This window comes from Octopus bimaculoides, chromosome 3, assembly GCF_046866305.1.
Source record: "Octopus bimaculoides isolate indiv1 chromosome 3, ASM4686630v1, whole genome shotgun sequence".
NCBI lineage: Eukaryota > Metazoa > Mollusca > Cephalopoda > Octopoda > Octopodidae > Octopus > Octopus bimaculoides.
This window is the reverse complement of record NC_142930.1, coordinates 68,743,505-68,761,413: the sequence shown is the minus strand read 5'-3', so window position 1 is coordinate 68,761,413 and position 17,909 is coordinate 68,743,505. Positions and strand designations below refer to the sequence as shown.

Genomic DNA, 17,909 nt, shown 5'->3' with positions numbered 1-17,909 from the left:
TAACACACACACACACACACACACACACACACACATACACACGCACACGCACGCACGCACATACTCACGCACACAAGGCTTTGGTCAATCCCGGGCTAAATTAGAAGACACTTGCCTAAGATGACAGGGAGAGGAACTGAACTCGAACCCATGTCGTTGGGAAGCGATTTTTTTTTTTTACCACACAGCCATGCCTGCGCCAGGTAGTTCATTCGTTTCTCTACGCGGTCGTTTCTTCTCATCTCTGTTGATTTCGTTCGTCCTCTATCTAATAAGCTACCTTCATCACTATTCTTCCTCTTTTTACCCTTTTATCCCTTATACTCTGTTTAAGGAAGACTTAAATTTGCGTGCTGCCCCACATTTTTATACCTATACATTATGTATACACTGATACATTTACACTTCTCATAGTCATAAGCTCGCTTATGTTGAAATTATAGAATGTCAAACATATGTTTATGTTTGTATATTAACGCGTGCGTTCGCGTGTATAAATACCTGTGTATGTGTGCGCAGGGCACAACAGACATGTACTACCAGAGGCAGAAAATCATAACCTTATGTTTATTTGAACATCTTTCCGTGTCCACATCCTAATAGGATCGAGTCTTCATTTCAGTTTTCCTTGCTCAATAAAATAAATACTGATTCTACATTGACGTGAAGTAAATCAACGAAATTTGTGCTTCGTAACAAAGATAGATATTAAAAAAAAATTCACACACACACACACACACACACACACACACACACACACAAAGAGTACATAAAATTTTAGTGACCCTTATGCAATCAAATTTTTTGTCGTTCACAGTAGTTCACCACTCTATTGCACTAATGTGAGGGCAGCATCTCTCAGCCCCTACTCTAGCTATATGAAACAAACTCAAATGTGTCCAGACTCTACCTTCCGCAAAACTCTTTCAGAATGCTGAAAAGACCAGTTACATAAACAGGACTCAAAGCTGTTTACCACTCCTTTTCTTTGTGAAGAATTCAGTCAGAGCAAGAAACAACGGGATCGGTCGGTCTATCCTCTTTCTTTTTGTCTCTTTTCAGGTAGACATATTCAATCAAACAAAGAATCAATTTCCTGTATCTCTGTTCTGTCAGATTATCTTTCACGTTTGCGCTTTCTTCTCTACGAGCAACTTTTCTCATTCATACAAGTGTGACCAAAAAAGAGTTTGATTCTCACAAGCATATGAATTACACCGCTAACTTTACACGGATATTTTTTATGCATATCCCTACCTCCAGCACACATATCGTAAACCGAACGCACGCTTGCAAACATCTAAAAGCATAAGAAAAACTTATAAAAATTTATTTGATAAAATGCTCTCTCTTATAGGGAATTTTGTGTTTTCGTTTGGGAAAATAATTTTTTTCCAGATGTAGTGATACCAATGCGATATTATAACTTCCAGGGATGATTGGTGACTCTTAATTTAGCAGGCAAAGTTGACCTTGGTGGCATTTGAACTCAATAAGTAAATCCGGAAGATATACTTCTAAACAATTTGTCTGGCGTGCTAACGATGGTGCCGGTTCCCCGTCTTAATAATAATACTAATACTGCTACCACTACTTCTACTACTACTAATAATAACAATAACTGTTTCATATTTTGATGCATGGCCAGCAATTTCGGGGGAGGGTGTAAGTCGATCACATCAAACCCAGCGCTCAAATGGTACTTATTTTATCAACCCGGAAAGGATAAAAGGCAAAGTCGATCTCGGCGGAATTTCAACTTAGAGCATAAAGAGCTGGAAGAAGTGCAGCTAAGGATTTTGTGTGGTGCAGTAACGATTCTGCGAATAGCAAGCGAGGTGACAGACTAGGATGTAGTGAATTCAAACACGAACGGGTGAAAAACAATGGAGGAGAGAGAGAGGGAGAATGATTTGTAACTGGAACCCAATATTTTATTAAGCTTTCCACTTATTCGATCGGTTATCTTTTGTTAAACCGCTAAGTTACAGTTGTCAAGAGGTGGTAGTGGACAAACACAAACATACGCACACATGGATGTATGTGTGTGTGCGCGGGCACACACACACACACACACACATATATATATATATATACATATATATATAATTTAAAGTAGTCGATTGATTAAAATAGTAATTAATCAAATACTATATTAAAAACGAGAGAAAGAAATAGAGAAAAATAGAGAGAGAGAGACAGAGAGAGGAGAGAGAAAGGGAGAGAGAGAGAGAGGGAGGGAGGGAGGGATGCAAATATATGTGAGTGCGTACATATGTATGCGACTGTAATATATATATATATACTCTTTTTTTTTTATACTCTTTTTACTTGTTTCAGTCTTTTGACTGTGGCCATGCTGGAGCACCGCCTTTAGTCGAACAAATCGACCCCAGGACTTATTCTTTGGAAGCCTAGTACTTATTCTATCGGTTCTCTTTTGCCGAACCGCTAAGTTACGGGGACATAAACACACCAGCATCGGTTGTCAAGCGATGTTGGGGGGACAAACACAGACATACAAACACACACACACACATACATATATATATACACATATACGACGGGCTTCTTTCAGTTTCCGTCTACCAAATCCACTCACAAGGCTTTGGTCGGCCCGAGGCTATAGTAGAAGACACTTGCCCAAGATGCCACACAGGGGGACTGAACCCGGGACCATGTGGTTGGTAAGCAAGCTACTTACCACACAGCCACTCCTACGCCTATATATATAAATAATGTAGGTGGCCCAGCATACATATATCGCTCGATCTACTAGCTAACATTGTTAGGACGATTGTAAACAATAAGTCTAAACAATATGTTCAAACATATTTTGCAGACGTATCATTTCCAATCACCGTATCACATTTACTATTTGTTCTATAGTACATTATAGCAATATACATCTATAAATGCATTATATATGTGTATGTGTGTATGTATGTGTGTGTGCGTGTATAATAATTGTAACAACAGAAGCAACAACAACAACAACAACAACAATCGTTATTATTATTTCATGATAGACAGATTACTAAATGGCTGAATGCCAGAAATGGCGATGTAAATCCAGCAATTACCAGAAATGGCTAAATGGAACAACATACCATGGGCTCTTTGCCATTGGAGGTTTCAAAGCATCACATCCAGTTTATAGGTTTCAGAGTTGTAAAAAAAAACAGAATGAAATTCATGAATGAAAGCATACAGACTAAACCCAAAAGGAAAAGAACGCAGCTGACTAAATTAGACCATCGGAGTTACGTCACTCGTATTGCTTACTTTTTTCGACCAGTGACTAAAAAGTCCAAGCCAGTACATATGATTGATTGTAGGGAGGTTGTAGGGGTAAGGGCAAAGTAGGGTACAGGCAGAGGGATAGAGGTGGGGAAGTAGAATTGGAGGAGTGAGGAAGGAATGATTTGAAACCCATGTGTTGTCCTCTTCATACATGTACGTGTATAGGGTTGTGTGTGTGTGTGTGTGTGTTGTGTGTGTTGTGTGCGTGTGTGTATGAGCGGTCACCATTTCCCTCCTTCATGTCGGCTATCTCTGACGAGCGTATATTATATAACTGGTTTGTTGTTTGACACTCCATTATATAATTTCACGCGAAACTGATTGGTAAGACCAGCCGTGATGGATAATTAACACTATAAAATTCAGGTTCTCTATGTGGCTTGTGTGTTTTCTCGTCTACGTTTTGTTTGCAATGTCCTGTACCCAGATATGCACCTATACATACAGGTGGATGTCGGTATGCACATACCTGTACGTATATATGCATATACTCATTTACTATTTGTTTTTACATGACTGTAAGTAGTTTTCGTAACTTCATATTTTCCGACGCTACTCTATCTCTTTCTCTTCCTCTATCATTTTCTCCCCCTCTCGTTCTTCCTCTTTACTACTACGTATCTCGCTTTACCCCTCTCGTTCTTCCTCTGTTACTACTACGTATCTCTTTTTCCCCCCTCGTACTTCCTCTCTTTCTCTTTTCCTCTCGTTGCTCACCTATTCTTCTACTTCCTCCCTTTGTTTCTCCCTCTACCACTCTCTCTCTCTTCCCCTTACACCGGCATGGTCACATGCTTCCGGTCAATAATCCTTTTCTTCCTTGGCTATCGCCGAGCAAACACGCGAACTACCTCGTCCCTACTTTCAAGTTCGTGCCTCACAGCGTTCATACACACATAATGTTTCTCGTCTGGCCGTAAAGCCTTTTCTGTTTGTTTTCCTGTTTTGTTTTTTGTCCGCCACTACATTCCTCCATGGCAAGATTTAATTTGTGTAAACAAATTTAATTTGCGGTCCATGGGAAGAGCCGTTTTAACGATGCGTCCTGCCCAGCTCTTCGAAACGCCGGTGTTAAAACGGGGGTAGCTGATGAAGTAGAATGTTCTCTATGTGGCTTATGTGTTTTCTCGTCTACGTTTTGTTTGCAATGTCCTGTACCCAGATATGCACCTATACATACAGGTGGATGTCGGTATGCACATACCTGTACGTATATATGCATATACTCATTTACTATTTGTTTATATATATATATATATATATATATATATATATATATAATGCTGAGTTGAGGCATTATATTAATTCTTCAGTTGCGGTGAAGGAAACACCGAGGGGTAGAGCTGACTATCATACTGATTGTGCAGTAGACCACTTTGCTAAAGTATATCTGCGTTTATGAGGACGGAGTAAAAACGTCACTGTGAAAGTTTAGGTAGGCCCCTAATAGGTAAAGTTCAGGCAGGCTCCTAATAGGTAAAGTTAGGTAGGCCTTTACAGTCAGTAATCATACATACTGGCTAAAAGGGACCAATTCAAGAGATCCAAGTCTGATGGAGTAATTAAACCAGACTTATTCTTTTCCATTTGGGTTTGATCTGTATGCTTTCAAACACGAACTTCGTTCCGCTTATTGTTTTTTTTTTAAATATTTTCATGATTCATAATCTAGATGTGATATTCTTAAGTTACCAGTGGCAAAAAAAAAAAAAAAAAAAATCAGCCAAAATAAGTCCGGATTGGGATGATGAGGGAGTGAGGTGTAAAAAAAAAGTTTTCAAAACTTTTTCATACAAAGATGCCCCCCCCCCCCCCCCCACGCCATCATTTCGAAGACTGTGATTTTTTAAAAAATGGCGAAAATCTCCGAAAAAATTTCCCCCACAAATTTCTTTATAATCGTAATCTATACCGTTTGAAAGGGATTTGTATAAATTTTCATTAAAAGATACCCATCTTCCTGAAAGTTATGAGGGAAAAAATCGTGATCGTGTGAATTTTCTAAAATTCCTTTCTCCATCCCCTCACAAAAATTCTTTCCCATAACTCCCTATATGCTCTGAAGCCACAACATCTAAGCGGTATTTGTAGAAAATTTTATTAAAAAGTATCCATTTTTCTGGATGTTACGAGGCAACAAAGTCGGGGGTATATACATCTGTAGTAATGCTCTTCTATTTATACGCTTTTTTCATTTCATGTTTATTTCAATCATTGTTTGCAACGTTCTCTCTCTCTCTCTCTCTCTCTCTCTCTCTCTCTCTCTCTCTCTCTCTCTCTCTCTCTCTCTCTCTCTCTCTCTCTCACACACACACACACACACACACACACATACTGCAAAGCTTACAGATTGGTTGCTGAATTGAAATCGCTATGTTGCTTTGAGGGGAAGGTAGAACTTAACAAACTGTTTCTCCCTCTGTTGTAGGACTACCGTGATGTTTGTTTAAAAAAGAGAGATTATGTTTGTGATAAAATAATTAAAGCAATATTTACTAAGCAAGTGAGCACTATTATACAAAAAAAATAATCAGACGTAAAATATAAAAATTAGAAATGGGAATCAAATTTGAAAATATTATCAAGGGGCCATTAGAAAACCGCCCGGAGGGCGGTCTTTCTGCTAGTAATATTAATAATGATTTCTTTTATTGCCCACAAGGGCTCAAGATATGGAAGACAATATCGAAGGACAAGTTACAGCACAACAAAAAAATTACAAAAACAAAAACATGTGGGGTTAACATCAATCAAGGGAAGATACTACCTCATTAAAGGATATAACAGAGGATATATAATAGAAAGTAGAGAAATAAATAATAAATAAATAAATAGAATCCCCAATAGCGGGGCAGTTCAGTTAGGGTAATCCGGGGTACACCCCACACAAAACTCATGGATTATTCTGCCATCTCCAAGGAATGGGAAAGTACCCTCTTCTAGTTTCTTTCTTCTTGCTTAGAAAAGCATATTCAGAGTAGATCCATTTAGTCTCACCAGTCTTGTCACTGTTGACCACCTTTTGATAAACACAGTAGAAGGCAGCACCTCACCCTCTACCCTCACCTTCCTCTTCAAATGATATTTGAAGAAATTGACGAGGGCTTCAACAACAACAACAACAATAATGATGATAATCCTTTCTAGTATAGGCATAAAACCTGAAATTTTGGGGAAGGAGACTAGTCGATTAGATCGATCCCAGTACACAATTGGTGCTTAATTTATCGACCCTGGGAAGGATGAAAGGCAAAGCTGACGTCGACAGAATTTGAACTCAGAACATAAAAACAGACGAAATGCCGCTAAACATTTTGCCTGAATCCTTTCAACCATAGGTACAAAGCTTGAAATTTTGAGGGAAAAGGATAGTCGATTACTTGACTGATACTTATTTCATCGATTCCAAAAAGGATGACAGGCAATCAACTATATATAATTGAATCATTTACACACACACACACACTTGTGCGTGCTCGTATGTTTCAAATTATAAACAGGAGGAAAATATTACTCAATGCATTTAGTACAATTTATTGACTGAGTTTTGCAAAATTGTTTCAAAAACGGAAACGGTAAACCCAAACAAGCGATAGAGGAAAACTCAAGATTCGAACACACACACATACACGCACGCACGCACACACATACACACACACACACACATACACACAAAGCTAAAACTGGAATTCTTTTTGGCCTGTATATTTTCGTTTATGATTCTTTTTATCAATTAACACTTAACATCCTCTTTCCATCGTTTCCTGTTTTCGTTCAGAAAAGAACGTATTTCCTTCAGCTCTATTATAATTAGAACCAAAGATTTTTACTACAGCCATGTGAAATTGTGGAGAATTAGCATTGAAAGAAGTAAATTATTGCTATGTTAAGCTCCCCTATATACATATAAAAATATACGTATATGCACATATCCATCCATCCATCCATCCATCCATCCATACGTACATACATACATACATACATACATACATACATACATGTATAATGTATGTATACTCTTTTACTCTCTTTTACTCTTTTACTTGTTTCAGTCATTTGACTACGGTCATGCTGGAGCACTGCCTTTAGTCGAACAAATCGACCCCGGGACTTATTCTTTGTAAGCCTAGTACTTATTCTATCGATTTCTTTTGCCGAACCGCTAAGTTACGGGGATATAAACACACCAGCATCGGTTGTCAAGCAATGCTAGGGAGACAAACACAGACACACACACACACACATATATATACATATATACGACGGGCTTCTTTCAGTTTCCGTCTACCAAATCCACTTACAAGGCTTTGGTCGGCCCGAGGCTATCGTAGAAGACACTTGCCGAAGATGCCATGCAGTGGGACTGAACCCAAAACCATGTGGTTGGTAAGCAAGCTAATTACCACACAGCCACTGCTGCGCCTGTATGTATATGTTAATCATATATATATATATATATGTTAATAATAATCAGGGAGTAGTACGATGTGGTATCAAAAGGTTCTCGAACTAGTTATGTTTAATAAAAAAATAACTTATTTACCTAAGTTTAAACATCATTTCCTTCGAAGTAGTCACCTTGCGCAACAATACCCCGGTTCCAACGTTCCTGTCACTTTTGGAATCTGGCCTGAAAGTTGTTTTCCGTAAGCGAGTTGAGAACCTTCTGCAATTCAGTCATGATCTCGACAACGGTGTTAAAACGGCGACCTTTGAGCTGCCTTTTCATCTTGGACAAGAGATGGAAGTCCGCGGGTGGTAAATCTGGTGAGTAGGGTGGATGCAGAAGCGATACCATATTGATTTTGGCGAGAAACTCACGAGTAATGAGAGCTTAGTGAAGAATCCATTTCTTCGCGCTACACAGGTCTGGTCGCATTCGCCGAATGTCCTCCCTCAAACGCTTCAAAACGTCGCCATAGAACTCTCGATCGACGAGAACGAATTCTGGATGCACAATATCACATTTCCGGAGATGACACTCATGGCAGGTCTTCCAGATCGCTCATCTTTTACAAGGACCTTCTTCCGCTTTTGAAGCGCTCGTGCCACACGAAACATTGTGTACGACCCATTGCCTCGCCACCGTAAGCTTGCCGAAGCATGCTCAATGTTTCTGTAACAAACTTCCCAAGTTTAACGCAAAATTCCACGTTGGCTCTTTGTTCCTGTCCATAGCAAAATCGCAGACTACAGCATACATATGATCATAAAAGCACAAATTTCACAACTTGCGAAGTAAATACATCGATATCACTCGGCACGCTGCCAAATGAAAGTCACTGCTAGCTCTCACTGCGCACGCAACTGTTTGCTGCCATTTGTGGGCGCGCTACAAAACTAGTGTAGAAACTTTTGATACCACCTTGTATAGAAGAAATAAATGAAGTTAAAAATGTTCAGAATATATATGAAGATTTGTTAAAATTTTAATACACACACACACACACACAACTGGTTTCACATTTGTATGATTTTCAAAATTGTACGTTATGAGAAACGTGCCTCAGTGTCTTACATTTTCCTTTTCTCCATTTACTTACATCACTATGAACATGCGTTGCTGAACGGGGAAAAAGCCCTAACAGAAAACAAATTATGTTAAGGTATGTTGTTGTTTAAGCCAGTCAGCTGTGATAGCGCTCCAGCTGTGACTACTCTGTTATTTGTATATCAGAAACTACACAGGCCAACGTGTCCGTTTTTTAAGATGTAGAATGTGCGATTAAAACGCGATTAGGCTACTTATTTAGCTGTTCGGGCGACAGCTCAGAGGTTCCGTCGTTGTTACCACGTAGAGAAACTTATTTATTGTTGTTTAGCCCTTCTCCGATGGAGAAGACCTATAACAAAAGTCGAATTAGCTGTGGCCATCCTATCGGCGACTACACGATCCAAAGTGTCCTTTCTTTCTAGTAGTATGAGATTTGAGTGTAACTTCGCTGTTGTATTTAGTAGTTCGAGCGACCATCGAGAGGCTGGCATTTATGTTTATTAGTATATATTCGTGCCGTCTGTATATGTTGGGGTTACTGTGTGCCTGTATAGCGATCTTACTGTAAGAGATATAGGAGGGATTTGGTTGTTATTATTATAATGTGTGTTATTGTTATAACGTCTATTATCGTTATAAGGCCTTCTTGCGATTCCTTGAAATGCTTTTCTGACATATATAATAAATGACACCGAGTGATTCAGAAAGCAAATTAAGAAATGCTATGTGTATATATTATAGTCGTTTTTGTTACTTAGCTCTAGTTGGCTCTGATCGAATGGAACTGATCCACTCTAGCCGCGGCTATCCTGCATTTTTGTATACTAGTGACTATACGGTCTGGTGATTGGGGTATATTTACCTAAAACTGCACATGCACATACACACTCACATATATCTATACCTGCGTATACACATACAAATCGATAATACATATCTATGTATATATGCATATATAATTTAAAAATTTCATGTTTCCGAGTACGAAATTAGAAATGAAGTCCAGTCTGGTGATCGGGAAGAAGAAATTCGAATAACCAGATGTCAGGTGTTAGCTGTTATACATCCATCTATTTATATCTATGAGAGAGAGGGGGAGAGGGGGGATGAAAGGGGGAGAAAGGAGGTACACACACACACACACACACACACACACACACACACACACGCATATATATTTATATTTACTTATACTCGGAAAGATAAATATCTATATAAATATATTTATACGTCCTGCCCACTAATGATATAATAATAGTATCTATTGCTCGATTGGTTAATTAGCTCTCTTTACTTCGAGGAAGTAGGATGGGACGAAAGGGCGTCATTACGTCCATAACGTTTCTAAAGTCATTTACTACGTGAGTGCAATTTCTCTACCCGGCACATACAGATGTGTGTGTGTGTGTGTGTGTGTGTGTGTGTGTGTGTGTGTGTGTGTGTGTGTGTGTGTGTGTGTGCGTTTGCGCGCGTGCTCGTGTGTATACAACAGGCATGGACAGCCTTTTACGAGAATCGATCCACATGAGATATGACTCGTCATTAGGCGGGCCGACTACTAAAACTCTGAAGGTAATATTTCGTTAGGCATAAGAGAGTATCGAGCTGGCAGAGCCGTTAGCAGGCTGGGGGAAAATGCTTAGCGACTTTACGCCTGTCTTAATGTTCTGAGTTCAAATTCCACCGAGGTCGACATTGCCTTTCATCATCTCGGGGTCAATAAAATAAGTACCAGTTGAGTACTGAGGTCGATGTAACTGATTTATCCGATCCCTCGAAATTGCTGCTCTTGTGCCAAAATTTGAAACCGATATTTCGTTTGGTAGAATTGTTAGCATGCTGAGCATAATGCTTAGCGGCATTTCGTCTGTTTTTACGTTCTGAGTTCAAATTCCGCTGAGGTCAGCTTAGCATTTTATCTTTTCGGAGTCAATGAAATAAGTACTTGTTGAGTACCTGGGTTGATGTAATCGGCTTACATTATACCCCGAAATTGCAGGCATTGGCTGGTATGCATGCATTATATACATTACATACATAATGGCAGTGAGCCTGTAGAATCGTTAGCGAGAGGGACACAATGCTTAGCGGCATTTCTTCTGGCTCTTTACGTTCTATGTGTGCGTAGGTGATGGTGTGTGTCCTCAATGCCTCTTGGCAACCGTTGTTGGTTTGTTTACATCCTCGTAACTTAACAGCTCGACAGAATAGATCGATAAAATAAGTGCTAGACTTAAAAAAAATACATACTGGGGTCGATTTGTTCGACTAAGCCCTTCAAGGTGGTGCTCCTGAAATGAGTAAGAGCCAAAGGAATACAGACAATGCCTCTACAAGGAATTATTTGCGCCACGCTATTTGACAAATCCTTCATAACCAACGCCAGAAATGTTGTCCTTCATTAATATTTTTTATATCGAAGACCCACCACACACATACTCGTACGCACACACATTAATCGACGTCTACCCAATTAATCGATTCGAATATCTAAATCTATTCCAATCCGAAACACACAACAGCATCATATGGAAAATGCATTAAGTTTCCCTAACTAATGCCACTTCTAAAAATACCCAAGAAGTTAAATAATAAGAAACAAAATAGCGAATATGCACCGAGTGTAGTTATGTGACTCATATCACATTAAAACGTCAGCGGAACAGTTTTGGGGGAAATTAATTCTCAAAATGCAAAATAATTAGTAAAAAATATCAGAAGAAATACGAGAAATTAAAAACTACAATATATTATAGCAAAATAAAATCATGTTTAAACCTATGGTAGGGCGTTAACCAAGTGCTGTAGATTTGAATCCCTCCAGACCGTCTCTTTCGCATCAATTTTGTTTCTCTTTATTCTTGGTTGGCGCTATTTCATTCTACTTAATGCCATTAATGCCCTGGACACCATCGGGAACATATCACAGTTTCCCATCCTTGAAAGATCCTCAGACTGTGTCTATATAAGAATCATATATAAAAAATACGCGACTGTATGTATATATGTATGAACACACACACACACACACACACTCACTGATATATACGTAAGTACATACTTATGTATGCGATTGCTTATGGATGTATTAATATAAATATGTGCGTATTTTGTCTCTTACACTCCCTGCACACACTCACACACACTACATACATACATACATACACACTAATATTTATACATCCAATTAAACTTGAAACATTCAGTGCAGAGTTCCAAACAACCAGGATCAAATAATATAAATTTGTGTTTATCGTAATTTCTCTCTCTCACACATACACACACACACACACACACACACACACACACACACACACACACACATACACACAGATATATGCGTGCGCTTTGACACCAAACCGTACTAACAATAAGGATTAAAAAAAAAAAGACACTATTCGATGCGTAGAACAAAAATATTTAAGTCGGGAACTTCAAAATTTTTCTAATCTAGGCACAAGGCCCGAAATTTTGGGGGAAGGAACCAGTCAATTAGATTGACCCCAGTATGCAACTGGTACTTAATTTATTGACCCCGAAAGGATGAAAGGCAAAGTCGACCTCGGCGGAATTTGAACTCAGAACGTAAAGACACGAAATACCGCTAAGCATTTCGCCCGGCGTGTTAAAGCTTCTGTCAGCTCGCCGCCTTTTTGAAAATTAATATTCTATTCTAAGGCACAAGGCCCGAAATTTTTGGGGAGGGAGCCAGCCGATAAGATCGACCCCAGTATGCAACTGGTACTTAATTTATCGACCCCGAAAGGTGAAAGGCAAAGTCGACCTCGGCGGAATCTGAACTCAGAACATAAAGACAGACGAAATACTGCAAAGCATTTCGCCCGGCGTGCTAACGATTCTGCCAGCTCGCCGCCTTCGAAAACTTCAAAATTGTTACAACTCCAGCTTTCACATTGTCGTTCCTCAGATGACAATTGAGTAAGTAGAAATCAGTAAATTTAGTTAAAAATAGACTCTACATTTTTAAGGATCACTTCAAGTTTTAAAGATACCTATTCCCAGGGCTTATTTTAATTTTGTTACTTATTTCATCGGTCTTTTGTAGTCGAGTCACTGAAGTATGGGAGCTTAAACAAACTAACAACAATTGTCAAGCAGCGAGAGACTATCACAAATATACACACATATAAATGTATATACACATACAAACATCACACACATACACATATATGAAATGGGCTTTCGCCTATTTTCTGCTTACCAAATTTACTCACAAGGCATTGGTAGGTCCAGCGCTAAAAAATAAAACACTTGCCCAAGTGAGACCGAACGCAAATCCACCGAATCGCAAAGCGAAATTCTTAACTACTTAACCATGTTTGCACTTACATGTATGCATGTATGTGTGTATGTATGTATGTATGTATGTATGTATCTTCTATTTTTTAAATATTATAAATCTTCCACTGAGGAGGAAGCCTGTTTCCAACAAAGATACAAGGCTCCATCTTTGGGATGTAGTTAACACAGACAAATTCACATTTGGAACCCGAGAAAAAGACTTGCATACTTTTACTGTTCCACTCATAGATTGCACTTGTAATGTACGAATTAGCCGGTCGATTTCTCTTTCTGAAAATCCCAGTTTATCCAGATTCTCATTTAAGCATTTATTAACAAAACCTAGTGCTCTAATTATTATTGGTATGAATATGAATTCATAGTCTGGATATAGAAGCTGGAGGTTTCGAAGCAGTTGTCCATAGATATCCTCTTTTTCTTTGATTTTCAAAGAGATGTTTATATCTGCAGGGTTGCTGACCTCTATGATGGTACATGTCTTTGCCTCTATGTCCCAAACAACAATATTCGGTCTGTTGTTTACATTTGACGTGTGTATGTATGTATGTATGTATGTATGTTCAAGTTGACTCACCACCTAAAACACTGCGACGAAAACCATAAGTAGCTGTCTAGCAATGAATGACTATAAGTGGTTTATCATTGAGCGAGTACATATACACTAGAAAGAAAGAATGATCAGACAAACAACCGGTAATAGTTTAAAGCATGAATCTTTTGGGAGATGAACAGTCGGATGTGCGAGTATGTACACTCACACAATTGTGTATTACTCTGGCTACTAGTCACCTATTAACACTGTTTTCACTTGGTTACTCACTTCTTATCCTTCCTTCCTACCTCTTTCTTTAATAATACATATTCTCAGAGTTATTAAGAAACAATAAATAAATTGATAAATAAATAATAGAAGATAAGAATAAGAATGTTTCTTTGTTTTCAATGCAAAACGTTGCTTGAATCGTTAGAATTCTCTTCTACAGCAGACAAGCTTTATACAAATGTACGAATTATGCTACAATGGAAGCTGTTTATTATAATCAAGAATAATGTTATCAAACGGTTATTGGTGGGTGTCAAGCACGATCTGGATATAACCGCTTAAAGTGAGCAGCAGTTTATTGTTATTTAAAAGGCTCCATCCCAGAATGTTCACAAGCAGCTTTCAATATTCATAGATATGCCGATATATGTATTATATGCACGTGTGTGCACGCTCATGTACACACACACACACACACACACACACACACACACACACGTAAAGAATCTATATATTGCTTCCTGCATAATTAAAGCTATACACAACACATCCTCCTTCATGGTACTCCCAACCCGAATACCTTGGTACTTTGAGTCAGCTAACCGGGTGGAGATTCACTAGTTCTATGCCGACCATATTTTTACCTCGACCTATCTCTTAGACTACTAAAAAAGTTCCCGTAATCTTCCTCCATGGCATCTAAATCTCACCCAAACTGTACCTTAGGGTCTTTCATGAGCCCTAGGACCCACAAAGCCGGAGCTTACTCGTTACAAGAGTGCCCGCCCTCCTGAATGGGACACCGGTCCCTCGCAGGGTTTACTTCCCAGCAATTGCTAGAACTCATTTATAACTGAGTGGACTGGAGTAAAATGAAATGAAGTATTTTACTCAAGAACACAACTCACTGCTCGGTCCGGGAATCGAAACCACGATATTACACTCATGGGTACAATACTCTAACCGCGATGTCACGTGCCTTCACAAATTATACGTTATTGTTCTAAAATAAAGAAGAGATTGAATAATGTAGTCTGGAGCAGAGGTTTTCAAACTTTTTGACTTGCGGACCCCTTTATATTTCAGGCTTTACTTTAGGGACCCCCTTATAAACGCTTATGAAATTTATACATAAATATTTGCTTAAAATAACATATATTTTTACATTTATTTATTTGACAGTATTTAACAAATAGGCTTGTCAATTAAAAGATTTCAATTAAAAAACATATAAAATCAAATTGCCCATAAAAAGTATTTGCTGTCCACGGACCCCCTGTCTTGTCCTTGCGGACCCCCTGTGGTCCGCGGACCACAGTTTGAAAACCCCTGGTCTGGAGTATACTATTTCGGAAGAAAAGACATTAAAAGCATGAATGAATGACATTGATCATAAATTTGCACGATGAAAGCCGAGCTGGGTGGGGTTAAACAGTCCAACAAGGTAAGCAGTCCTTGTGACTTTCCTAAAATTATCCTGAAACACTACACTCCAGAGCTAGCTTCTGCCTTTATCTGACTAGTATGTGTGTGTGTGTGTGTGTGTGTGTGTGTGTGTGTGTGTGTGTGTGTGTGTAAAGTATATACCAATTTTTGGAAATACGCTACAGTGTCACTCCATCCTTGCAATCTCTGATTGTGGAAGCAACCAATCTATCGCCCCTCCCCCCCTATTTAAAAAGTCATAGAAAGAGTTGTTTAAAATTATTTCCATCACCACTTTCAGTTCTTGACTTTCTTTCTATGGCATTCACTAGTGGTTTTGGCCTTCGAAAACATTGGTGAAAACAATACTGTTTCATTTGACATTTGTAAAGCTTTCGGTCATGTCTGCCATTTTAACCGCCTAGCTAAGTTTCCCATCTGCTGTATTCACTAGTCTTTAAACAATTCTGGACTCGGTTTCCTAGGAAGGAGACTGCATCGTTGCAGCTATTCACTCTGATGAATTCAATGTTTAGTCGTGTCACCACAGAAGAGTATACATTAACAACCAACACACTGTCACATCTAGCAGCGCGCACTCCTTAACATTCCTTACGTAGAAGCTATCCACACACAAACCGAAACACCTCACACCAAATACACACTTCATCTATGTACAGATAGATCTTAAGAGCACTATTTAATGTGAACGTGACAACCTAGTTTCTTTCAAGAGCACAAACACTTAGTTAACTATGTACATCAAAAAACTGCCTCATATTACATCCTGCACTCTTAGAAAGAGACACCTTGGAGTATGTGTCGGAAGAAAAGAAAAACGGGAAGGTCATGGCTTGAATGGCTTTGATCATAGGTTTACTTAATCAAGATTGACCTAAAGATAAGCAACAACAACAACAACGACGACGACGATGATCACAAAACCTCATGAATAGCAGCTAAAACCATAAAAGTTACTTTAGGTGTTTCACTTCACAACCTCTGATTTATATATACAAATGCACGTCCGCGAACAAACGCATATACGTACACACACACGCACATACCTACCTACCTACCTACCTACCTACATACATACATACATACATACATACATACATACACACTGTCAAAACTTCATCATAAATACAAGAATTTCATTTCATTTAAAATTTGGGACATTAGTTTTGATAATTAGGCTGAAATACATCGAAGTATTGATTACATGTTTGGTACAGCGTCACACACTCTAACATTCTCGATCACATACTATAGAAAGCCATTCGATTGAACCTCAATCACCCACACGTCGCAGTCAGTAGCTAACAGACATATTATTTCTTCTCTTTGTCTCTTCTACTACTATTACAACAATGATCTTTGCTTGTCTGAACTAACTAACTGCCTACTACTTCCATCCATGCATATTTTTCTTTCCTTTTCTTGTCACCATTACTGTGTCTCACTTCACTGAACTCGCACTAAACATTCCATTCCAGAATGCTCAATGCCGCTCCAAAATCATAAAATTCTGGGATTCACGTTTTTCTTAAAGCCCATCAACCTACAGGCACTGAAGCTGACCTTTAACTTCATCAATTTTAAAATTTAGAAGTGACTTCGCGAAACTTTCTAAGCTAGTGATATTGGGTTCCCTTTCTTGTGACTATCACACATACATCTGAGACCCCCTTCGGTCATGACTGACCATGGGATTCGCCTAGAAAGTTACCCTTCCAGGCACAAGTCCGGGCAAGGTTGTTTATGGAAGACCAGCAGTCGCCCATGCATACCGGCCTCCCCTCTCCACACCACCGATGTTATCCAAGGGAAAAGCAAAGGCCGATACAGCTTGGCACCTATGACGTCGCAACTCATTTCTACAGCTGAGTGAACTGAAGCAACGTGAAATAAAGTGTCTTGCTCAAGAACACAACACGCAGCCCGGTCCGGGATTCGAACTCACAACCTCACGATCGTAAGCTCGACGCTCTAACCACTGAGCCACGCGCCTTCACCATACATACATACATGCATGCATGCTGACACACGCACACACACATTTGGCGCTGGAGGTAGCGGGGTTTTATCTCACCGCTAGAGATATAAACAGAGTGCATTTTGCACCAAAAGCCAATATGAGAATTTCTTACTGCAGTATAGTCTGTTCTGACAGAACATTGACGTTTAAGTGGGGGATAACTATTACTTCTTGGTATTAATATTGCCTCTGTCGCTAATATCTATCTATCTATCTATCTATCTATCTATCTATCTATCTATCTATCTATCTATCTATCTATCTATTTACCTATCTATATGGTACTCTGCTAAGAATGTTTGACTTAATGAAAGACTACCGTTATTTGTAGCAATTTAACGGGTGTATTTAAAACTCATATTGATTAGTCTTATCGAAAGTCTTCCAAATGTCTTGGTATATGATATTTATGTTTGAATGGCTTAGCAACTGCTTTAGTATCCAGTCATAATACTTCAACAGTTGTGGGAAGCAGCTTTTACATAAAAGGAAGCTATGCTGAATATCTCTTAACAAATCATTAACCTCTAAGAATGCAATCGGTTTTAATCCCTGATTAC

At 38.9% G+C, this 17,909-nt stretch overlaps 1 protein-coding gene across 3 annotated transcripts in view; it reads right to left on the bottom strand.

Annotated features, from left to right (window-relative positions):
• LOC106882651 (uncharacterized) overlaps positions 1-17,909 on the bottom strand; it is a 138,977-nt gene that overhangs the window by 13,788 nt on the left and 107,280 nt on the right. The window lies entirely within an intron of this gene.